Below are 16,283 nucleotides of genomic sequence, written 5' to 3' on the forward strand. Positions count from 1 at the left end.
AGGCTTTAAAAATTCAAATCACCAAATTCAGAGATGGTGGTGGTGGTGATAGAAAAAAATAACAACATGCTGAAGAAGATCACGATTGAGGGTATTTTTAAATGTAGATATATTTTGCCAGCATCTTCCTGCATTTTATAATTCATCATTGTTTCAGCATTAATTGACAGGCCAGGGAGGCAGAACTGAAAGAGTTTCATAAAAGTTCATTTGACTTGCCAAACAACGCCATAGGCTTAGTGCCCTTTTCTTCTCATGTAGCTGTAGCACTGGCTGTTCCTTAAGAGAATGAGAATGAAATATCCTTACAAAGAGTGGATTCCTGCTGAGGCAGCGCTGATTCAAGAACATCGTCCAATATAATGGATGCAGAAAAGCAAGACTTTGCCATTGGATCTTTCCCAAGTTAATGAGGAGAGCCAGTACTGATTTAAAGGTTCACAGTTTTGAGATTTGGAAACCATTCCAGGAAAAAAAATATTCATGGATTCATTGGCAAACCAACCCAAGCCTTTTACACCTGGATATGGGGAATCTCTCACCTTGAATTTAACCTTGCCAATAAGGTAAATGTATACAGATTGCTAATATCCTTCTGCCTGGTCCAAAACACCACTTAATCCCAACCACTGAATCTTTAATTCAAAAGCTCTGCCCTTTTGTTTCTTGGGTCAAAAAAATAGATTTGTACCAGTTTTTGAAACTGCCACATAAGGAATGACAATTAAAGTAGATTTTTACAGTAGGTTTATCCCTGAATTTCTCTCTGATATGCACTCAGTTTTTCCCTAGTAAATGAATAATTTTGCAGACCACAAAACTCTCCTTATACTTATCTACACATCAAGTCTCATTATGGATATGCATAGAATCTTTAAAATGCCAATAGGACCAAAATATTGATCTTCTTATATTTGGATTTGTTACCATTACACAGAAGATACAGATTTGTAAGAGTTAAGGATGACTTGAAAACACCTTAATTGCTTCTTTTAAAGATGCGGTAGAGATTTCACTCAATGTGAATCAGGATAGAGCTGGAAGGGACCTTGGCGGTGTTTCCCAAGTTGGTGGCATGCATGGTCGCAGCGGCTCAATGCTCCTGATGACTGTTCTTTTTTGTGTGTTTTTGTACTCTCTAATTGCAAATGGAGATGTGGGTATTCTATTTTTCTTATCTTCATCTTTAAGTGCTCTGGTTTTATTGTATTGCGAACAGTTGCTGGGGTGCATCCACAGTTTCGTTGTACTTGTACAATGACAATAAAGTTCTTCTTATCTTATCTTCTTATCTTCTAGCCCAACCCCTTGCTCAAGCAGGAGACCCTTTACCTTTCCAGACAAGTGGCTGTCCAGTCTCTTCTTAAAAACCTCCAGTGATGAAGCACCCACATTTCTGAAGGCAAACCATTTCACTGGTTAATTGTTCTCACTCTCATGAATCTCTCCTTAGTTTTAGGTTGCTTCTCTCACTGATTAGTTTCCATTCATTGTTTCTTGTCTTGGCTTCTGGTGCTTTCCCCCTCTTCTTTGTGGCAGCCCCTCAAATACTGGAATACTGTTATTATGTCACCCTTAGTCCTTCTTTTTTCTAGACTAGCCATACCAAGTTCCTGCAATCGTCCTTCATATGTTTTAGTCTCCAGGCCTTTAATTTTTTAAGTTGCTCTCTTCTGCACTTTTCCCCCCCAAAGTCTCAACAGCTGTTTTGTAAGGTGGTGACCAAAACTGAATGCAGAGTAGTCCAGCTGTGGCCTTACTAAGGTTTTATAAAGCTGTACTAATACTTCATGTGAGTTTGATTCTATGTTTCTGTTTATACCTCCTCCTATATTATACCTGCTCGCTATGTTAAAATACAATATATATATATTATACCTCCTCACTATGTTGTCCTCGCTATGTTGTATAGAGCCAAAGATTTGCACCAATGAGTTGTGCTTGTTTGGGTACCCCTCTCTGTTAGGAACCCCTCCAGAATAAGGCCAACCCACCACTGAGTTGGAAAAAGCAATTAGAACTTCTCTTCAATTACAGGCACAATGTATGCAGTGCCAGCGACTGTGAAACTGGCCAGCTAAACTGCAGTCTGTAATTGCCAGTAATTACAATAAGTGCCTCTCTTGTATTGTCACTTCTCTTAAATTAGCACCATCCAGGGAGCCCTGCCAGAATGATTAATAATGTGATTCATAAAAGAGGCTTCCAGTTACAGACTTTGTTCCTTTATGTAGAGGTACAACACACAATGAAGTTGTTGCTCCAAATAGGCCTTTTGGGCAGGACTGAAATCAAAATGGAGGCCTGAGTTTCATAGGAGAATGTTAGGTATTATTTTTTTCATCCACGTCAAATCTAAACTGGATTGTCTAACATAAATACCGTTAGAAATCTCACTGTAGACATTTTTTTTTTTAAAAAATGCCACCTTTTACTGAAGATGCAACTGACCAATCAAAATGCCTAGTCGAATAGACATCTTCAAATATAGGTCTGAAGGGGAAAAATAAAATATTTTAAATGAAAAGAAAAACCAATTATTTTCAGCATCATTATCATCATCATCCTCTTTAAAAAGTTACAATATTTTTTCTCTTTAAAATATTTTTATTTTCTTTAAAGAATGCTGTTCTTTTTTTCTTTGTTTATTCATATATAATTCCAAATGATTAATGATGACCTCATAACACACAGAGCCAATCAGATCAGGTTATTTGATGGGATCATGAGAACAGTTACATGCTTCCTGAATTAACTACTTCCATTATCTGAGATGTTCAGGGTCATAGACTCTGAGCTTTTATTTGGTGAGTTTTAAATATTCCTGTTTTCAAGAGCCCTTTGAAAGGAAACAAAAATTTTGATGTCCCCCCAAAGCTCTTATTGATACTCCAGTTTCTAACACTGATTGCTTTTGCAGAACTTTAGAGGTTTATTTGAGCAATAGTAACAATTTTGTGATTTCATTTGTCTCAGGATGCATATCAAGGAGCATAGGAATAAGAGGATGAGAGAGAAATGAAGAGAATTTTCTAAATAGCAAACTTGAATGGATAAGCATTTCCAAGTGATGCAATTCAAGGAAAAATATGACCAACCAAAAATATGACCCACCATGTGGATCTCCACATACCCAAGGAGAACTTATCTGAAAAATCCAAATGTCTCTGAACAATATTTTTAAAAGAAACAGTGTATTCGGTAATTTATCCATCTCAAATAGATGCCTGCCTTTAGACCAGGAGGGTCAAACATGATTTCATTGAGGGCAGCATCAGAGTTGTGTTTGACCTTGGGGGGACAGAGGCAGTGGCCAGGATGGGTGTGGCCAGCTTGACGTCACTTGTGTTGGGAGCACCTGTGGTGGCCTGAGTGTTCTGCCAGCAAAAACAGGCTCCCGAGCTCCATTCCAGTCTTCCTGAAACCTTCTGCCAGTGAAAATGGAGCTCAGAAGAGCTGCGTGTGGCCCTCCTAAACCCCATTTTCACTGGCAGAGGCACCACGGGCTGGTCCTTTGCTGTTTCCAGGGTGGCCCCATTGGCCAGATCCAAGCACCCTGCAGGCTGAATAGTCCTGGCATGGAAGATTGATGAACTCCATCCAATCATATACAGAAATCCTTTGGGTGGCGGGAGGCTTGTGTGCACTTACAGGGTTTTACTTCCTGGGAGGAGATGCTAAGGAGGGTTCTTTGTATAAATCAAAATCTTTCTGAATACTGTATATATGGAAGGTGGCAAAGATGGGGGATGGAGGCAGAAGGAAGGCAGAGTTAGCATGCTTATCCCAGCAGGGTATCCTTACAGGATGACCACGCATACTCAATAAGAGTTTTGTTCTCAACTAATATGAAAGTACTTTTCTTTCCAGGGCACCACTTTTTACAGTTCCTTTTCCAATGTGAAGTGTGAAAATATAACCAGAAGCAGCAGGGGATATATAAACATTCTCTCTCATTTTTAGTTGATAGATTTATGACAGTTCAATCAGTAGTACAGGGCTCTTTGGTGCATTTTCTACCCCCAAAAGGGCAAGACAAATTTCAGGAATTGCAATGCCCCTTCCAGGCATGATATGTGTTTCCCATTGTAACCTAACTTTGCTGAAGATATCAATGGAAACATCTAATTATAAAGAAGGAAATATCTGTGTTTTCCCTTTATGACTAGCAGTGTTGTTGCACTAAATCTAACTTTATTTGACAAGTACCGCTCAAAATTATCTCCCTCTGCAATGTGCTCCCCAAACAGATGGAGAAAACATTTTTCTCAAAACAGCCAGTAGTGGTTGGTATTAAGTAATATAACAAATACGATACCATAGGAATTATATGATGCATTCCATTTCACATTTACAAATGGAACAATTGATCTTTCCTGTGCTAATAAGATTATGTTCAGATAAATTTAAAGTCTGGTGCATCCTGGGTGTACACTGATGTGATGCATGCACCTTCAGGTTGGCGGGATGCAGGCAACAATATGTTCACTTGCAAGGTAATATCTAGATTAAAGCTCATTGATGCACAGAATAGCATCTTCCTGCATCACTAAAAAAAATGATGTGAAAACTTAGATTTACCAAGCCATGATAAGAGGCCAACATTCATGGTGACAATCATGGCATATAGAAGATTGGGATTTGGAATGTAGAACAGACAGAAGGAAGGAAGAAGGAAGGAAGAAAGAAATGAACAAACGAACGAAGGAACAAATGAAAAAACAAACTAAGGAACAAACTAAGGAGCAAAGAAAAGAAGGAAGGATGGATTATTTTGTGTGTTTGTTTTGTATTTCATTAGTATATTAAGGAGTATAAGGCAATATGCATAGTACTCTCTTCTATATTTCTCCACAGCAGCAACTCTATAAGTATAATTGGGCTGAGCTGGAAAGATTGGCCCAAAGTCATCTAGTGAGCATCTATAGATAAAGTAGGTAATGACTAAGGTCTCCTAAGTGCTGGTCTAACACCTTAACCACTGTAACTAAGACAAAGCAGAAGATAACATATTTGAGAAAAAGTGGTCTGATCTTGTGGAGTGGACCCAAGAATGATAGAGAATAGAAACTGATGAAGATGCACTTATTTGATCATAGGTCTGTTTATTTATACACAACATGAAGGAATGGATATCAATCTAAAGCATGTTGTCTGTGGTAAATTGTTGAGTTAATTACAGTAGTGAAGGATAAAAAATGATTAGGTTGTGAATATACAGTATTCTACAGTATGTAGAACAGAACATTGTTTTGGCCATGTCAAGTGTGGATCATGGACATTAAAAATAAACAAAGATGTAAAAGAAACTGGAGTGAAAGTTGAACAACTGAAAGCAAAAGAAGGAAAGAGGATGTGAAACAGCTAGGAACACTATTAAAATAATTGTGTTATAGCCACAGATAATCATGGACTGATTCTAATGGTGAGTATGAAAAAACATACATGGTAGAATAATGAAGTGAAAGACAGGGCAATTGAGAAAAATACATATAAGACAGAGTTCTTAAACTTTGTGATACTTTTATACTTTAAAATGGTACATGAATTTGGGCAATCTTTCCCCGATGGATGGATGGATGGATGTGTTTGTGTTTACGTGTGTGTGTGAGAGAGAGTAGTGTAGTGTCGTGTCGTGATGTGATGTGTCATGTCGTATGGTATGGTATGGTGTGGTGTGGTGTGGTGTGGTGTGGTGTAGTGTAGTGTAGTGTAGTGTGGTATGGTATGGTATAGTATAGTATAGTATAGTATAGTATAGTATAGTATAGTATAGTGTAGTATAGTATAGTATCTTCTTCTTTTTCCATATTCATCATCGGACATTGGGGATCGTGTTGGCAATCCTATATTTTATCAACAGCTTCATGAAAAAGTGCTGTTGAATTTTGTCCAAACCAGTCCCTTAGATTTTGAAGCCATGATGTTCTTCTTCTGCCTGGACCTTGTTTGCCTTCAATCTTTCCCTGGAGGATTAAGTGAAGTATGCTGTAATTGTCTGGGGGTAGCATCACATGTCATGTCCAAAATATTTTAACTTTCAGTTTTTATGGTTTTGATTATTTCCCTTGGCTTTCCCAGGCAGTATAGTATAGTATAGTATAGTATAGTATAGTATAGTATAGTATAGTATAGTATAGTATAGTATAGTATAGTATAGTATAGTATAGCATAGCATAGCATAGCATAGCATAGCATAGCATAGCAGATAATATAACATAGCATAGCAGAGCATAACAGAACAGAACAGAATAGAATAGAACAACAGAACATCGTAGTGTGATATAAAATTGGAATTACATGTTGGAAAGAATTGCATTATTTACTTTAATAATGTAATACTATCTATTCAATTGTGTCTGATTCTTAACAATCCAATGGATTAGCTCTCTCTACATTTTCCGATCATGTTTTTTTCAGTTGATGCTCTAGCTGCTGTCATCACCTTTGAGGGTGACTAGCCACTGTTTTGGGGTGACCTGTTTCCTTTTATGGCTGACCATTTTAAGCATATCTGTCCTTCCCAATGAATTTGATTGCATGCTGTGGCTGAAGTAAGTAAAGCATAGGTTATTTATTTTGCCTTCCAGTGATATATCTGGTTTATACGCTCCAATACTTGCTTGCCTGTCACCTTTGCTGTCCAAGAAATGTACAAGAGCCTTTTCCAATACCAGTGTAAAGCTGATTTTCCCTCTATCTAGTTTTTGAGTGTGTGTGTGGGTGGGTAGGTGGTCCAATTTTCAAAGCTATAGGTAGCTATGGAAAACAATTTAATGTAGATTAATATGCATTTAGTTGCCAGGCTGATGTACTTGCTTTTCCATACTCAATTCATGCTCACCAATGCTTGGTGACCCACTGTGATTCAATGCCTTCTTTCCAGATTGCATTCACTGCTTTGATCAATCTGCACTCCAAAGAAAGCATTCAATATCAACTGTCAATTGTAATTTTGACATTGCCATTCCGCATATTGGTCATGAGTTCGCTCTTTTTGATGTTCAGGAAGAGACCAAATACTTCCCTTTCTTCTTTAATCCTTTTGATCAGATGTTACAGGCCTTCTTTGGTTTCTGAGAGTTGTGTTGTCAGCATACTGAACATTGTTGATGTTCCCCTCTCTAGTCATTACTTTGATTTTCAATTCCTCAAGTCCCAGTTTCTTCATGATGACTTCGGCATACAGGTTGAATAAGAAAGGTGAAAGAATGCAACTTTGTCACACTCTTTTCTTCATCTTGAAACCATTTGGTGTCTCCATATGGTGCTTGTGCTGTGGGTTTGTGAATTGTGTACAGCCACTGTATCAACTTGATCTGATGTGTAGCATCCCAGGATCTTCTAGGGGTCTCCCAAACTTGTCATGGTAACACAATCAAAACAATTTTTTTCACTCAAGAAAGCAGATATAGATATCATTTTGATGCTCTTGAAATTTCACAATGATCCAGAGTAGACTTTGATAGACTTGTAGGGCCAGCACAAGTGCAACATGTTCCTACCAGTGTAATATAATATAATGTTACATACATATGGGAATCTGTGTTAGTTATTACTTATTTGGGTTTAGGGATTCTATTTCTTTCATTTATTGAGTTACTCTTTTTTTTTTTGAGGCGGGGGCGTGCACCAAGGGAGGTTCGTTTCAATTTCATTGTACACATGTTGTGCATTGACAATAAATGTTTGATTTGAATAGATTTGAGTAGATTTGAAATATGGTCATGAGTGCCACAACCCCTTATGAAACCAACTTGCATATTTGGTAATTCCCTTTTGATGGTTGTCTGTAGACATTGCTGTATGATATAAAGGAGAATCTTACTAGCCTGAGGAATGAGGGTAATTGTGCAATCATTGCAGCAATCCCTAGAGTTGCCTTTTTTTGGGGATAGTTTCCAATCTCGTGACCATGTATTTGTTTCACAAAGTTTCTGTGATGGTTGTGGGCTGTATAGATTTCAGCAATTCTGAAGTATATCTAACTGTGGGGTGTTGTTCTATGTATGGCAACTGTCTCATTACCCATGTGACTTCTTCCTGAAGGATGGCTGTTCTATTTCTGCTTCCTTTTCCTCATCATCCTGGGGAAGCAAGGAGTCTTTGTTGCTGGTATACAACTCATCTGTGTATTCTCACCATCTGTTTTTGAGACTTGGTTGGTCAGACAGGGTTTTTTTCACCCCTTTTTCTTGTTTTTGATGATGCTTTCATGAACAGTAAATGGTGTTTGAATCTTTTCAACTTGCACAAATGCATTGCTGGTGTAGGCCCTCATGCAGCCTTCTTCGAGCTGCTGGAAATGCCAATCCCAGTAAACTTCATTGTCTTCCTTGCTGCTCTTTGGGAATCAACATCTCAGCTCTGTGCATCCTCCCATTTGCCTGCTGCTTAGATTGCTTTTCTTTGCTTGTTTATTCTGACAGTGAGGTGTTTTTTAAATCTATATCACTGCATTTTTGGAACTTTGTAGTACCAAAGTCCTTTGTTGAAAGCTTTAGCAGCCAAAGGGAGGATCAAACTTGAAGCCATTTTTGACAGGAATCCAACTTAGCCAAGGTAACTTTGATCAGGTTGCAAAGGAATATGCTTAGCATTCCTCTGAAGGATCATGACCAATAGGTTAAGAGCCCCTACATGTAAAATGATGAGTGCTGCAAAAAATGAGGATGAAAAGTATGGTGTACTTTGCATAGAGAAGGTGATAGTTGCCTTGAATGTAATCCAGAGAGTGAGAAACACATTAAGATTAAAAGTGAAAGAGGAGTTGCAGAGCAATTTTGATGAAAATAAAAAAGTTGATTTTGGAAGTAGACAAAGAAGGAAGAACAAAGAATCCACAATACAGTGACTGAAATTTAAAAGAAATGTATCTCATGTGGTACTACCAGAATCTAATATTAGCAATATATGGGAACTATAAAAATTTACACTTTTTGAGAAAGTGCAGCTACATTTCCTTTAAAAAGAAGATCAGGCCTTTAATTTATTTGATTTACTAATTCTTAATCCCTTTTTGTGGTTTATATAATCCTGAAACTGAGAAACAATTACGTGATGCATATGTATAGTATGTTAATGTATTTGTTTTCTAAATATATTGTTAACACCAGTTTGAATCAATCCACTGCAGAATGAAAGCTTTTTTATTGAAGTTTATGGATTTTAGGGTTAAGCACAACAAAGAATGTTCTTTGTGCACCAACTCAGAAAGCTCAAACAGCCCAAGGATCTGCTGATACAATTCTACAGAGGAATTATTGAGTCTGTCATCTGCACCTCTATAACTGTCTGGTTTGGTTCGGCAACCCAACAAAACAGACATAGACTTCAGAGGATAATTAGGACTGCAAAAAAAACAATTGCTACCAACCTCCCTTCCATCGAGGACCTGTATACTTCATGAGTCAAAAAGAGGGCTGTGAAAATATTTACAGACCCTTCACATCCCGGACATAAACTGTTTCAACTCCTTCCCTCAAAATGATGCTATAGAGCACTGCATACCAGAACAACTAGACACAAGGACAGTTTTTTCCCCAAACACCATCACTCTGCTAAACAAATAATTCCCTCAACACTGTCCAACTATTTATAAAGTCTGCACTACTATTACTATTAACCTTCTCATCACTCCTTATCACCCATCTCCTCCCACTTGTGACTGTATGACTGTAACTTTGTCGCTTGTATCCTTACGATCTATGTTGACTGTTTCCTAGTATGATTTGATTGCATATTGTACCCTATGACTATTATTAAGTGTTGTACCTTATGATTCTTGACTCTTGATGAATGTATCTTTTCTTTTATGTATACTGAGAGCATTTGCACCAAGACAAATTCCTTGTGTCATAGTATCAATCATACTTGGTCAATAAAGTATTCTATTCTATTCTATTCTATTCTATTCTATTCTATTCTATTCTATTCTATTCTATTCTATTCTATTCTATTCTTTAGAATACCATGCTGATCTAATGCAGGTAAATAGATTTTCTTTTTAGTTCACTGAGAGAAAGGGACTGACTAGCCAGCATCTAAGAGAGAAATAAAACTAGGTTTTACTTGTTCCTAGTCAAATACCTTAATCACCACACCACATTGGATCCCATGGAAATGTACAAAATTTCATAAATAAAAACAAAGAGCAAACCCATGCAACAGGCTCACTCAGATTCAAGTGATTGCAAACAATTACTATGAATTCAAGCTAATTTTTGAGCTTCAAAACATGATAGATTACTTCACAGTGAAAATGATTCTTGAGTATCTTAGGTTATGGCTCTATTTTATATCTTATATTCATCAAACTGGAACCAGTTGCAGTCTTACATGCACTGAGAAGATACATTAAGATATGAAATAATTTTCAGCTTTCCTTTTGTTCATAGTTTTTAACATTCCCTACCCTTTCCAAATTTCTGATTGGCTGAACACGATTGTGTAACCCACATGTGAAATGAGTACTAAAGAGAGCAAATACAAAAGAAAAAGCATAAATGCTACAGATATCATACATTTTTGTTTGAGTCATATTTTTTTTAGCAGGGTACTGTAACAGTGTTCACATTTCCCTGCCAAGCCCAGGAAACTCATTAAGTCCAGGTGGTTTAAAATGAATATAAAGGTTTATTGCTCACACTCTCTACAAGAATCTGAACTACTAATGGTCAAAGCAAATTGGCAGGAGTTAAGAGTCAATTCAGGGTGGGCTGGACTTTGAACTCTTATGGACTCAAAGGGAATCTAGACTGATGATGCATTTAACCTCTCCCTTGGGCTCAGCCTGGTCTTCTCCTACATCCCAATGGATTCGAAATTTACTTTTGAGATTATATTATGGTGCCTCTTTATTTGGCCATGCTGTTCGTGGCCAAGAAACTGTGAATAAAAATGCACATACAGTATAAGAAAATGGCATAAACGGCTTGTATTAGGGAAAGAGGCAACAAAAGGCTTATAGTAGAAAACTAAAGGTGAATGTAAATATTCTTCCTTCTCATACTTATTAAATCTCTATGCTACATTCTCCCAGGAAAAGCCAAGTATTATGCTTATTCATAGAATAATGCAGATATTTATAACAGGTATATGGAAAATGTAAACAATGATAGGAACTAATCAGGATGTGTGAGAGAGGTCTAAGGGTGTACACAGGTAGCAACTTATGAGCACAACTGACCCTAAAATTTACATTGCTAAGTGGACATTGGTTAAGTGAATTTTGCCCCATTTCACAACCTTTCTTGCCCCAATTGTTAAATGAATCATTGCAGTTATTCAGTTAATAACATGGTTCTTAAGGGAATCTAGCTTCCCTATTGACAATGCTTGTCAGAAGGTGGCAAAAAATGATCATAAGTCCCTGGGATCATGAAAATGAACTAGTTGCCAAGCACTGAATTTTGATCATGTGACCATGGGGATGCTGAACAGTCATAAGTGTGAAAAACTGCCATAAGTCACTTTTTTCACTGCCATTGTAACTTTGAACAGTCACAAAACAAACTGTTGAAACTTGACGACTCTCTGGATGTAAATTCTGCCTCTGTATGGATTTCTATATCCATCTCTCTCATGTTGCACAAATTAAGCCACTTTTATTCACAAGACCAGGAGGGAAGACAACATTTGTTTGTTTGTTTGTTTATATTTCATACTTCTTATCTTGGATGGACTAGCTTAGAATGGACTTGTCAGCAGAATTTTAAACCATTTCAAATCTATCTTTTCCATAGAGATTAATGGAGCAGGTCTTTCTGGATTGGTTTTCCCCTCATAGCCTCAAGAAGGATTTAGTCTATCTTCAAATTCGGTTCAGTTCTGTTCAAGTCATGTCAAGTCAATCAACTCATTTAGAGACCATCCAAATTCAAACTAATTTTGAGTGCTATACAATAAACAAATAAAAAGAATATAAGCATAATTATAAAAAAAATAAGAAATAAATAAAAACAAAAACCTGTGGTAACCACCACACACCCTCAAACAATCTGTCAGGGGCCTAACCACCCTAACCCAATGTTTTCGATTAGGTTTTCTTTTAATCTTTCTTTTGATTGCTTCTTCTTGCCAAATTTGATTTCATTCTATTTTGTTTTGAAAGAGCTGATGTGCATACAGATGGCTACATAATGTCTCAGCTCTTATGAATATGATGTAAGCTGGTGCAAAAATGAACTTTTTTAAAAATTATGAACAGTATATAAAGGAAAGTGAACAAAACAACCCTGTTCTCACCCCAATGATATTTCCACAATAATCCTCCAGAAAAGTCAAACTATAACTTAACCAAATGTAATCTGGCATGAGATAAATTTATACTCATTTGCATTTAACTGGAGAAATAAGTTCAAAAATGTATTTATTTTCACATAGGTTTAACCAAAAATATTGTAAAAATGAAGATGTTCCATCCATTTGAGGTTAACTTTGAGTGATAAATAGCACTTTTATACATGTTTTTCAGGTATCACATTCTGCATTGATTGGCAGCTATTTTGAAATTCTCCATATTATTTGTAGTCGCAGAAATTTGATGTAAAATTTCTTTGAATTTTTCCTGGGAAAGGAGTCCTTCTCCAAGAAGTTTGCCTTCACAGTGAAACTGATACCCCGCAGACAAAAGGTTACCCTTCAAATATCCTCCTTCAGGGCTTAATGGAGCTACTCTGCAGAGCACTGAAGAGATAACTGTACAATGAAAAACACTGATCGGGTAGATAGGAATATTATATTACATCCAAATGGTCCGTGACATTCTTTTTGCACCAAACTGAATAAGAAGTAGTGAAGATAATGCCAGATAATTTTTCTGCCTAGCACCAGTAGTCATGGGAAAGTGTTATTAATCCTCCAACAATGGTATTTTCATATTTAGAAAAAAAATACAGCTGGAAGGAACTTTGGAGGTCTATAGCAGGAGATCCTATACCAATTCATTTCAGACAAGTGGCATCTGTTTGTCAGCTTTGAAACACGGAAAAAATTAAGAAGTTTGTAAAAATACAGAAAGATAATGCGAGAAGAATTCAAAGGCCCTTTCAACACTGATTCAGGATTCTGGTGGTATTAAGGTTCTGATAGGGAAGATGTGAGGTGTGCCATGCTTTCTGACTTTTGGCAAATCTTATAAGGCTGCCCAGAGTCCCTTTGTTTGAATTCAGTGGCCTTATAAATACAATAAATAAATATATGAATGAATGGTTGTTGCAAATTGCCCAGGCACAATTAATAAAATGGGCAGTGTAAAAAATTAATACATACATACATACATACATACCATCTCTGTGACAGTCTAGCACATGGATGTCAAAGTCGCCACGTCATGTCGCCATCATCTGATGTTTCATGATGCTTTTCCCATTCACAGAGCTGGGGTTGGCGTGACACATCCAGCCCATGGGCCACAAGTTTGACATCCCTGGACTAGCAGAACCATGGGGGCTGATAGGACCCATAGTGATGGTACTTGCTGCAAGTGTAGGACCTACTAATAAAATCTAGAACTACAAGAACCAACTCATAGTTTCAGGTAGGTGAGGTAGCCTTGGCTTCAGAATGCTTGTATAAAATTACAAATACTTTCCCTGCTGGAATATATCTTTATATTTAAAAACAGGATATTTGTCAAAGGAAAACCTGCTATGAATACAGTAGAGGGAGTCTGAAATTGCTCTATTAAGACAGTTTTAACTCCCACAATGAATCACTGCTGCAGTTAAAGCTGTGAGTTTTCTATGTCTCAAAGTATATGGAGCATGTAGTAACAAAAGATAAAATCAGTTTTCTGAAAGATAATTATAATTTCAATGAGGGCGTCCTTCTCTCTAAGATGTGTAGCAATTTGGCATTAGTGTTTTCCTTCAGTTAACATTGAATAAATATTCACTTCATTCACAAGTTAGGATTATTTATTTTCTTGGAATCCTACTCAGATTCAAATAGTTGACAAAGGAGAATTCCACTGTATACAGAATTGGGGCTGATGGAGCAGGGAGCAGAGAGCAGAGTTGTTAAAAGTAAGCAGAGTAAATTAGGCAGATCTAACAGATCATAATAGGTGAAATTAGAAAATGTCATGTTTGTAAATTACTTCCAGGGTATTGAGGTGACACTACCATATTTGAGCTGCAAAAGCCTGGGCAATCACCAATTAAGAGTCTCTTCAAACACACACACACACACACACACACACACACACACACACACACAGGAATTACTTTGAATTTCTCTACTCAGAAAGCCTGGATATGGCTGGAATCACCAAGAGAAATTATGGATGCCATGAGTATGACATAATTACTGAATCGAGAAAATGGTGAAAATTACATCATGACATCATTGAGCCTCTGATGCAAATTGCATATTTTGTGTCATTATGACACATGATAATAGTGTGACTTCTATTAGTGTGAGTATATGAAAGAGCAAACTGAAAACTGGATTTCAGTATTGTGATTACAAAGACAGATCTGGAGGGCTATTTGTTCATCGTTTTTAGCTCATGCTGTATACATTGCTTTGCTACATGAATTCCTTAAACTTAAGGGCAAACTGAAAAGCAAAGAAAACAGAGACCATTTCTCTGATTCAGAGTTAAGATTAATACAAAAGAGAGAGAATACACTAATACAGCTGAAATTAAATACGACAATGCACTCACAGTTTAAGAAGCAAAATTGTACTTAGTCTTAGTCTTTCTTAGTTCATGTAATAAGAGTATTAATGGTCTTAAGTTTCTTCATTAGGAGTATATTTATCTCTATCTATCATCATCTATCTATCTATCTATCTATCTATCTATCTATCTATCTATCTATCTATCTATCTATCTATCTATCTATCATCTATCTATCTATCTATCTATCTATCTATCTATCTATCTATCTATCTATCATCTATCTAATTTTAACATTACCCCTCATTCCTTCCCCCAGAGAGACCCTGGGCAGGATAGTAATAAAATATTAAAAACATAAACAACTATATGTAAATTTAAAAAGAGGCAAGCAATGTTAAATATTAATTAAAAGATATGGAAAGGACTTTCTGGATGCTATCCTGTACCATAGTTGCATGCTCCTCTGCATGCCCCAAGCAAGGCTGCAGAACCTTTCCAGAAGGCCAGGAGACTAGAAACCTGCCATTCTCTGGGCAGAGAATTTTCACAGGGTGGGGACAACAGCAGAGAAGGCTTTGTTCCTGGACACCACCAGTTGTCATGCTTTGGTTGATAGTGTCTGCAATGCACTTTCCCTGACAGACTGGGTGGGATTGGCTGATGCAATGGGACAAAGACGGTTCTATAGGTAACATTTACTGCTCTATGATATTGAGTTTTGCTCAGACTAACTCAACTCATTCATTCATACACACATGCACACACACACACACACACACACACACACACACACACACATCTCTTAGTTTCTTGTCATTATTCACTCAATATTGGAGTTGAGTCATGTATGCAGCTATATCACTTAATTTCTATGCATTTTGAGGGTAATAGCTGAATGTATGAATTAATTGTGCCGGAAAGCATTATACTGGAATAATGTAAAATTTTACTAATATGGCATTGTTATTTACACAGGAAGGTTGGATTTGCTGTTGTCGGGTAATATAGATCCCATGTGTCTATAATTGAAGCCTTGATGATTGGCAGCTAAATGTGTGAACTAACTCAGCCAAAAAAAAGGATGCTAAAAAAGTATTTCTGTCAGATTTGGCACTTATGACATAATTGAACATGCATTTTTTTCAATTATCAAATACTTAATAAGTATCATGTGTCTAAGATAATCCTTTCATAGTTATCCAATTTATTATTTTTACTGAGATTATCATATGGCATCCCAGACTTAAGAATACTGCAAATTGTTAAAATAGGCAACTGTACATTTTTAACCATAAAGGCTCTGTATTCTTCTCTAGATTTGTTTTTTATTTTTATTTTTTTGAGAAAAAGGAAAGGCAGGAAAAGGGGGAGAAAGAAAAAACTGCTTTGAATTTGGCTGGGTGCCTAGGCCAATAAAATTTTGCAATCATTAGCTGACACAAGATTAGCTTCTTCAGAATATCAAAGCAGGCATTGTATGCAGGGGTGGGATTCTACCAGTTCATACCTATTCGCTAGAACCGGTTGTTAACATTCTAACCAGTTCGGAGAACTGGTTGTTCGAAGAAATTACTGGCCTAATCCTGTAAGGAAGGCAGGAAGGAAACATTCTGGTGTTGCTTATAGAAACTGCCTCTCCATTAACCCTTATTAC

At 36.9% G+C, this 16,283-nt stretch overlaps 2 protein-coding genes across 4 annotated transcripts in view; one reads left to right on the forward strand and one right to left on the reverse strand.

Moving 5' to 3' along the window:
- TAFA1 (TAFA chemokine like family member 1) overlaps window positions 1-16,283 on the forward strand; it is a 452,039-nt gene that overhangs the window by 185,879 nt on the left and 249,877 nt on the right. The gene's annotated exons all lie outside the window — the stretch shown is intronic.
- The window catches only part of EOGT (EGF domain specific O-linked N-acetylglucosamine transferase), a 669,726-nt gene continuing 662,921 nt past the window's right edge, over window positions 9,479-16,283 (reverse strand). The window contains exon 18 of the transcript XR_015741598.1: window positions 9,479-9,518. The gene's annotated coding sequence lies outside the window, so the exon portion shown is untranslated. The remainder of the gene's footprint in view (window positions 9,519-16,283) is intronic.

Source organism: Pseudonaja textilis, chromosome 2, assembly GCF_049901715.1.
Source record: "Pseudonaja textilis isolate UNSWEBS1 chromosome 2, rPseTex1.2, whole genome shotgun sequence".
Classification (NCBI taxonomy): Eukaryota; Metazoa; Chordata; class Lepidosauria; order Squamata; family Elapidae; genus Pseudonaja; species Pseudonaja textilis.